This window comes from Salmo trutta, chromosome 24 (genome assembly GCF_901001165.1).
Source record: "Salmo trutta chromosome 24, fSalTru1.1, whole genome shotgun sequence".
Taxonomy (NCBI): Eukaryota; Metazoa; Chordata; class Actinopteri; order Salmoniformes; family Salmonidae; genus Salmo; species Salmo trutta.
This window is the reverse complement of record NC_042980.1, coordinates 30,623,067-30,632,199: the sequence shown is the minus strand read 5'-3', so window position 1 is coordinate 30,632,199 and position 9,133 is coordinate 30,623,067.

Sequence of the window (9,133 nt, the reverse complement as noted above, 5' to 3'; positions counted from 1 at the left end):
TTGAATGTTTCACAAGCTGAAATTAAAGATCCCAGAAATGTTCCATACCCACAAAAAGCTTATTTCTATATTTTCTTTGCAGAAATACGTGTTAGTGAGCATTTCTCCTGCCAAGATAATCCATCCACCTGACAGGTGCGGCACATCAAGAAGCTGATTAAACAGCATGATCATTACACAGGTGCACCACACAGATGTCTGAAGTTGAGGGAGTGTGCAATTGTAATTCTGACTTAAGGAAAGTCCACCAGAGCCGTTGCCAGATCATTTAATGTTCATTTCCCTACCATAAGCCGCCTCCAATGTCGTTTTAGATCATTTAGCAGTACGTCCGACCGGACTCACGACCGTAGACCACGTGTATGGCGTCGTGTTGGCGAGCGGTTTGCTGATGTCAACATTGTGAACAGAGTGCCCCATGGTGGAGATGGGGTTATGGTATGGGTAGGCATTTTGAATGCACAGAGATACCGTGACAAGATCCTGAGGCCCATTGTCATGCCATTCATCAGCTGTCATCAACTCATGTTTCAGCATGATAATGCACGGCCCCATGTAGCAAAGATCTGTACACAATTCCTTGAAGCTGAAAATCTCCCAGATCTTTCATGGACTGCATACTCACCAGACATGTCACCCATTGAGGACGTTTGGGATGCTGTGGATCGACATGTACGACAGCGTGTTCCAGTTCCCACCAATATCCAGCATCTTCGCACAGCCATTGAAGAGGAGTGGGACAACATTTCACAGGCCACAATCAACAGCCTGATCAACTCTATGTGAAGGAGATGTGTCGAACTGCATGAGGCAAATGATGGTACATCAGATACTGACTGGTTTTCTGATCCACGCTCCTACCTTTTTTTTTTAAGGTATCTGTGACCAACAAATGCATATCTGTATTCCCAGTCATGTGAAATCCATAGATTAGGGCCTAATTTATTTATTTAAATTGACTGATTTCCTTAAATGAAATTGTTGCATGTTGCATTTATATTTTTGTTCAGTATAATATTGAATTGTGTTTGGTTGACAATGCAACCAAATATCAACATTTAAAGGAGCTGTATCTACTGCTTGGACAGTTCTATCTGAGTTACTGGCTTAATCCTATTCTTTAATTTATATTTTTGGTAGAGATGGAGATGTGAATCGGACATATTTATTATTAACTTGTAGATGCCATTTGAAATCAACCAACACTTGAAACCCTAGGCCTATACAGTGCATTTGGGAAAGTACTCAGAACTCTTGACTTTTTCCACATTTTGTTACAGCCTTATTCTAAAATTGATTTAAAAAAAATATTTCCCCTCAATCTACAGACAATACCCCAAAGACAAAGTGAAAACATGTTTAGGCATTTTTGCAAATTTATTAAAAATAAAAAACATAAATACCTTATTTGCATAAGTATTCAGACCCTTTGCTATGAGAATCGAAATTGAGCTCAGGTGCATCATGTTTCCATTGATCATCCTTCTATTTCTACAACTTGGGGTCAACCTGTGGTAAATTCAATTGATTGGACATGATCTGGAAAGGCACACACCTGTCTATCTAAGGTCCCAAAGTTGACAGTGTATGTCAGAGCAAAACCCAAGCCATTAGGTCGAAGGAACTGTCCGTAGAGCTCTGAGACAGGATTGTGTCGAGGCACATATCTGGGGAAGAGTAACAACACATTTCTGCAGCATTGAAGGTGCCTAAGAACACAGTTGCCAAAATCATTCTAAAATGGAAGAAGTTTGGAACCACCAAGGCTCTTTCATAGAGCTGGCCATCCAGCCAAACTGAGCAATCGGGTAGATGGGCCTTGGTCCGGGAGGTGACCAAGAACCCGATGGACACTCTGACAGAGCTCCAGAGTTCCTCTATGGAGATGGGAGAACCTTCCAGAAGGACAACTATCTCTGCAGCACTCCACCAACCAGATATTTATGTTAGAGTAGTCAGACGGAAGCCACACCTCAGTAAAAGGCACATGACAGTCCGCTTGGAGTTTGCCAAAAGCCACCTAAAGGACTGTCAGACTATGAGAAACAAGATTCTCTGGTCTGATGAAGCCAAGATTGCTCTTTGGCCTGAATGCCAAGTGTCACGTCTGGAGGAAACCTGGCACCATCCCAACGGTGAAGGATGGTGGTGGCAGCATCATGCTGTGGGGATGTTTTTCAGCTGCAGTGACTGGGAGACTAGTCAGGATCTAGGGAAAGATGAACGGAGCAAAGTACAGAGAGATCCTTGATGAAAACCTGTTCCAGAGCACTCAGCACCTCAGACTGGGGCGAAGGTTCACGTTCCAACAGGACAACCACCCTAAGCACACAGCCAAGACAATGCAGGAGTGGCTTCGGGGACAAGTCTCTGAATGTCCTTGTGTGGCCCAGCCAGAGACAGGACTTGAACCAGATCAAACATCTCTGGAGAGACCTGAAAATAGCTGTGTGTATTCTTCACATCACAATACGTAGACAAATTACACTAAACAATGTTGATTTAACCATTTTGTGTCCAGTGGGCTAAGTGTACGTGCATGGGAGTAGCCTGCCTCCATCGGTGAGCAAAGGGCCGTTCACCCTGAGTTTGTACTCACTCGCACTACCAGGGGTGGGCAACTCCAGTCCTTGAGGGCCTGATTGGTGTCATACTTTTTCTCCATCCCTAGCAAACACAGCTGATGAATCAAATTGTATTCTAAACTGAAGATCATGATTAGGTGATTATTGGAGTCAGGTGTGTTAGTTGGGGCTGAGGCAAACCTGTGACACCAATCAGGCCCTCCCGGACTGGAATTGCCCACCCCTGCCCTAGACCATAGTCTTAAATGGTACCCATATCTTGTCAGTGCCCCTCAGGTACAATAACATCAGCCAGGTTGTTCAAGATTGACGTCAAAATTGGACGTCTGTTCATGTCCTGAGTACGACGGGAAACGCCTTCAAAACCGTCCACTTGGGGCAACAGTGAGCGCCATTCATGTTGAGTATGTTTGGGTTTTGCTGGGGCATTGTGGATGGTGTAACCCCATGACTCTGGCTCAAAAGGTTGTGTGTTCCATCCCAGTCTTGGGCACTGTTTTTTTATTTTTGGTTTTAACCCTGTGCCAAACCTTAACACTAACCTTAACCATTTGGAATGAGCGCCTAAAGTTAACTTCAAAATTTGACATTTGGAGAACTTGGATGAGCTTCTAATTATGCAGTGAGACAATGAGAGGTTGTTGAATAAGATATCATACTAGTCTGTCTGCCTGCTTGATGTCAGCCTTTTAGAGTAAGGTTTATATGCTACACACACACACACACACACACACACACACACACACACACACACACACACACACACACAGAGAGAGAGTTAGGGTGACCATATTTAAAATACCCAAATGCGGGACAATATTGTGATTTTGTGGGACATTCGTGGGACAGTGTAGCCTATATGAATAAAATCCTGTATAATAACTATTTAGTCATTATGTGATCTTCCAAGACATTGATTCAACTTTGAACTAACTTTACTAAACAAGCACTATTGTGAGAAGTGGCGGAGAAATATGATTGGTTGATGATAGGCCTATGACATTGGCCTACATCTCATCTTGCGCTGCACAGAATATCAGTTCTCAATAACAATTGGAGAAGTGCTAAACATCACAAGTAGGTTTAGGCTACCACATCCTTATGATATACACTACCTTTCAAAAGTTTAGTGTCACTTAGAAATGTCCTTGATTTTTGAAAGAAAAACACTTTTTTGTCCATTAAAATAACATCAAATTGATCAGAAATACAGTGTAGAGATTGTTAATGTTGTAAATGACTATTGTAGCTGGAAAGGGCAGATTTTGTATGGAATCAGCAACCACCAATCAGCAACCATCACTCCTGTGTTCCAATGGCACGTTGTGTTAGTTAATCCAAGTTGATAATTTTAAAAGGCTAATTGATCATTAGAAAACCCTTTGCAATTATGTTAGCACAGCTGAAAACTGTTGTTCTGATTGAAGAAGCAATAAAACTGGACTTCTTTAGACTAGTTGAGTATCTGGAGCATCAGCATTTGTGGGTTCGATTACAGGCTCAAAATGGCCAGAAACAAATAACTTTCTTCTGAAACTCGTCAGTTTAAGCCTCCACAGCTTCTGAATAACAGAAAGATATTTTAGGGACATGTATGCATTTCTGGTCTCAGGGCATCGGGTATCTAAACATTGCCAGAGTTCATTTGGACTAACATTGCATCATGTGATGTCTTTTTCATAATGTACAGCAGACCATTGCAAAAGAATGTGGTCCAAAAATGATTTTGTTCAATATAAAATACATTTTCTCTGTATTTTGTTAGGAATATAGGCATGGACATTGATACACCTTTCACTTAAATGTATGTGTTTGATTTATGGTAAATGTAAAACAGCTTCTAAGATTGAGCAATGAGGTGGTGCTGAGTTGAGTTCTGCATTGCTGAGCTGATATTTTGTGTTCAAAGGTATGTCTGTGATGGTGAGAAAGGGAAGAGGCAAAACTACATTGGCACACATAATTCTGTCAGATTACTGGTGACAGGGACGCAAATAGTTCTCAAACCTTCAAGAGCATGTGACCTTCATATCGCTAACACTCTGACACTCCATGTAGGGTAACCATGTCTCAGAATATGCCGCAAAGTCCCGCGTTTTGGCCCTTTGTCTCGCGTCCTGCAACCAAACAATCAGGTCTTGTACTTTATCAACAAATTTAAACACCACTAATTTAGAAAATAAAGGTTGATTTGTCCATTATTTCATAAGTGCAGTCACGTTGCACTTATGAAAACATATTCACTACCGTTCAAAAGTTTGGGGTCACTTAGAAATGTTGTTTTTGAAAGAAAAGAAAATTTGTCCATTAAAATATAAGATTTATCAGAAATACAGTTTAGACAATGTTAATGTAGTAAATTATTATTGTAGCTGGAAACAGAGTTTTTAATGGAATATCTACATGGGCATACAGAGGCCCTATTATCAGCAACCGTCACTCCTCTGTTCCAATGGCACGTTGTGTTAGCTAATCCATGTTTATCATTTTAAAAGGCTAATTGATAATTAGAAAAACATTTTGCAATTATGTTAGCACAGCTGAAAACTGTTGTACTGATTAAAGAAGCAATCAAACTTGCCTTCTTTAGACTAGTTGAGTATCTGGTGCATCAGCATTTGTGGGTTTGATTACAGGCTCAAAATGGCCGGAAACAAATAACTTTCTTCTGAAACTTGTCAGTTTATTTTTGTTCTGAGAAATGAAGGCTATTCCATGCGAGAAATTGCCAAGAAGCTGAAGATCTCATAGAACGCTGTAAGATCTCGTAAAACTACTCCCTTCAAAGAACAGCGCAAACTGGCTCTAACCAGAATAGAAAGAGGAGTGGGAGGCCCCGGTGTTGAGCAAGAGGACAAGTACATTAGTGACTAGTTTGAGAAACAGGCACCTCATTAAATAGTACCAGCAAAACACCACTCTCAACGTCAACAGTGAAGAGGCGACTCCGGGATGCTGGCCTTCTAGGCAGAGTTGCAAAGAAAAAGCCATATCTCAGACTGGCCAATAAAAAGAAAAGATTAAGATGGGCAAAAGAACAGACACTGGACAGCAATATGGCTTTTCCTGTGCACCTCTGGTTAGATGGCCAGCATCCCGGTGTTGCCTCTTCACTGTTGACATTTAGACTGGTGTTTTGCGGGTACTGTTTAATGAAGCTGCCAGTTGAGGACTTGTGAGGCGCCTGTTTCTCAAACTAGACACTCCAATGTTCTTGTCCTCTTGCTCAGATGTGCACCGGGGCCTCCCACTCCTTTATATTCTGGTTAGAGCCAGTTTGCTTTGTTCTGTGAAGGGAGTAGTACACAGCGTTGTACAAGATCTTCAGTTTCTTGGCAATTTCTCGCATGGAATAGCCTTCATGTCTCAGAACAATTATAGACTGACGTGTTTCAGAAGAAAGTTATTTGTTTCCGGCCATTTTGAGCCTGTAATCAAGCAGCAGACTTCAGCAGATTTCAGCTGTGCTAACATACTTGCAAAATGGTTTTCTAATGATCAATTAGCCTTTTAAAATGACAAACTTGGATTAGCTAACACAACGTGCCATTGGAACACAGGAGTGATGGTTGCTGATAATGGGCCTCTGTATGCCTATGTAGATATTCCATAAAAAATCTGCCGTTTCCAGTGTTAACAATGTCTCCACTATTTCTGATAAATTAATGTTATTTTAATGGATAAATTGCTTTTCTTTCAAAAACAACATTTCTTAGTGACCCCAAACTTTTGAATGGTAGTGTAAATATTTTCATAAGCGCAATGTGACTGCAAGAGACAGGTCGGAATGTCTGCCTGAAATAACGGCCAAATCAACCTTTTTTTTCCTAAATTAGTGGTGTTTAAATTTGTTGATAAAATACGGGACATGATTGTTTGGTTGCAGGATGCGAGACAAAGGGCCAAAACGTGGGACTTTGCGGCATATTCTGAGACGTGGTTACCCTACATGGAGTGTCAGATTGTTAGCGATATGAAGGTCACATGCTCTTGAAGGTTTGAGAACTATTTGCGTCCCTGTCACCAGTAATCTGACAGAATTATGTGTGCCAATGTAGTTTTGCCTCTTCCCTTTCTCACCGTCACAGACATACCTTTGAACACAAAATATCAGCTCAGCAATGCAGAACTCAACTCAGCACCACCTCATTGCTCAATCTTAGAAGCTGTTTTACATTTACCATAAATCAAACACATACATTTTTTAAGTGAAAGGCGTATCAATGTCCATGCCTATATTCCTAGAAAAATACAGATATAATGTATTTATATTGAACAAAATCATTTTTGGACCACATTCTTTTGCAATGGTCTGCTGTACATTATGAAAAAGACATCACATGATGCAATGTTAGTCCAAATGAACTCTGGCAATGTTTAGATACCCGATGCCCTGAGACCAGAAATGCATACATGTCCCTAAAATATCTTTCTGTTATTCAGAAGCTATGGAGGCTTAGATTCCACTGTATGCCTGGTTTTCATAGACACCATGCTCAAAGTGATTTGGCCCAGGAACTTTGGCCATGTAGGAATACTTGGTCAGAAAAAATACATTTGCTGAAAAATTAGGGGCATTTAAAAAAAATATTTACAGCAGACTCATGTCTGACACCCCAGATGAAGAGCAATGCCAGAGTTTTGCCCATACAGAGTAAAATAAATATGAAGACAAGATACATTGAGTTAACGTTGGAGAAAGAGATGGGATCATGTGTCACTCTGCGCCCTTCAGAGGAACCTTGAAAGAAACTCTCATCAGTTACAGAAGATAAGTTCATTAGGGACATAAACTGGCCAAGTTCGCTTCAACATATTTACACTGCTCTAACAGACATTTCAGGTCAACACTTAGAGCTAGCCAGTAGTAAAAGTGAACCTGTCGTTCACTGTCATTCTCTTCAACACCATTACCTATCAACGCATATAACTCTTTGCCAACCATTTAGGCTCCTTTAGGCTGATACTTATTCAAGTTATTTGGCCACATCCAGGAAACAAGTCAGTCAGTGGACATAGAATAGCCATAACAGAGCCGTATGTCTCCAACCCCTACTAGACTACATAAAGTCATAATACACACCTGTCAGAGAGAATGTTAAGTTCATGACACTATGGTGACATCATAGATGCAGAGAGCTACTGTTTGTAAGGGGAGAACAACTACCCCCTCTCATTGAAGCCATGGAAGTTCAAGACCAACCGCGGTACTGAAGGCATTGTAAGTGTCCCAGGTGTGATGAATGCCCTTAATTACTGTGCATGCTCTTGCCCTAATTGAGTATTCCTAATTGATTGTTTCATGGAGCAATGTGTTTGGCTCTGTTTATAACCCTTGTTTGAAGCCTGGCTGTCCAGGGGAAGTGATGTTGATTAAAGCTGTGACAGAGCACTGGAAGCTGAGGTTTTTGCTAAGAGAAGTATTACCTTGATGAAATAATGATTAAAGCTAAAGATAATGTTAAAATGCTCCACATACACTGAAACCGGTTTTGTTTGAATTTGTTATCTGTCCTCCATTTGTGCTAATGCGAAAGTGGATATGGAAGCTGAAATTGGGAGATAAAACAAAACAAACTGAACTGTAGCATGCCTCTGATCCTCCTTTCATGTTCTTCCGTTCAAACTCAAACCGAAAGAACCTGTGTAGCCAATGGTAGAAGTGTTTATTTGAGCTCCCTATGCTCTTGGCCTAAACCTAGGGTGGTGTAGTCTTATCTATGGTACTGAACTGTGTCTAGTCAAAGCTGCTCTTGACCAGCCTTTGACATTAGCAGAAAACTAGATCTCCCCGCATTATAGTAAATGGAAAAAATGGCAATCTTTGTGTAAAAAATATATATTCTACTACCATCGTGGTATCAATTGCATCTAATACACCAGATGTATGTCCTTGAACCAACTATTTTAAAATCGCACACAGGATAATGAAAAAAAAAATCTGGCTAATTTAGTTGCTATTGGAAGCCTGCAGTACTACCCTGGTTGGCCTTCAATTTGAGATACTCAATGAGAGGCGGCAGCACTGAGCTAGACTGCAACGCCACTTCCTGGAGTAACTCAAACTGCTCATGTTATGTCTCCATGAAATGCAATCTTAACCGACTTAATTTGTAGGTGGTGGGCAGTAGAAAGCTATTTGTTTCAATCTTCAAGCTCGATCTCTGTCAAGAGAGGAGCTGTTTTCTAAGTATATTTTTTTCCCTGGTTTACATTTGTTCTGCTCGTATTTTCCCTATAACAATGCCTTGACTAACTTTTGATATTACCCTAATAAAGTTTAGAAACGTTTGGTATGGTGTGACTATTAACCTTTAGCTACTGCAGGCCTATGATATGAAGGCAGTGCGCCCCGGCGCTCCAACTGACTACGACAGTTGAACTTGAGGTGAGGAAGACTGTTTCAGGCCTACCGAAGTTCCTCCTATAATCTAACAATATAATCCTTAACTTTATACAAAATATTCTGATAAATGTACAATTTAGCCTTGTGTCTATATTTGTATAGCAGACGCAGTAGCCATCTGACATTAAAAAAAATGCATGTC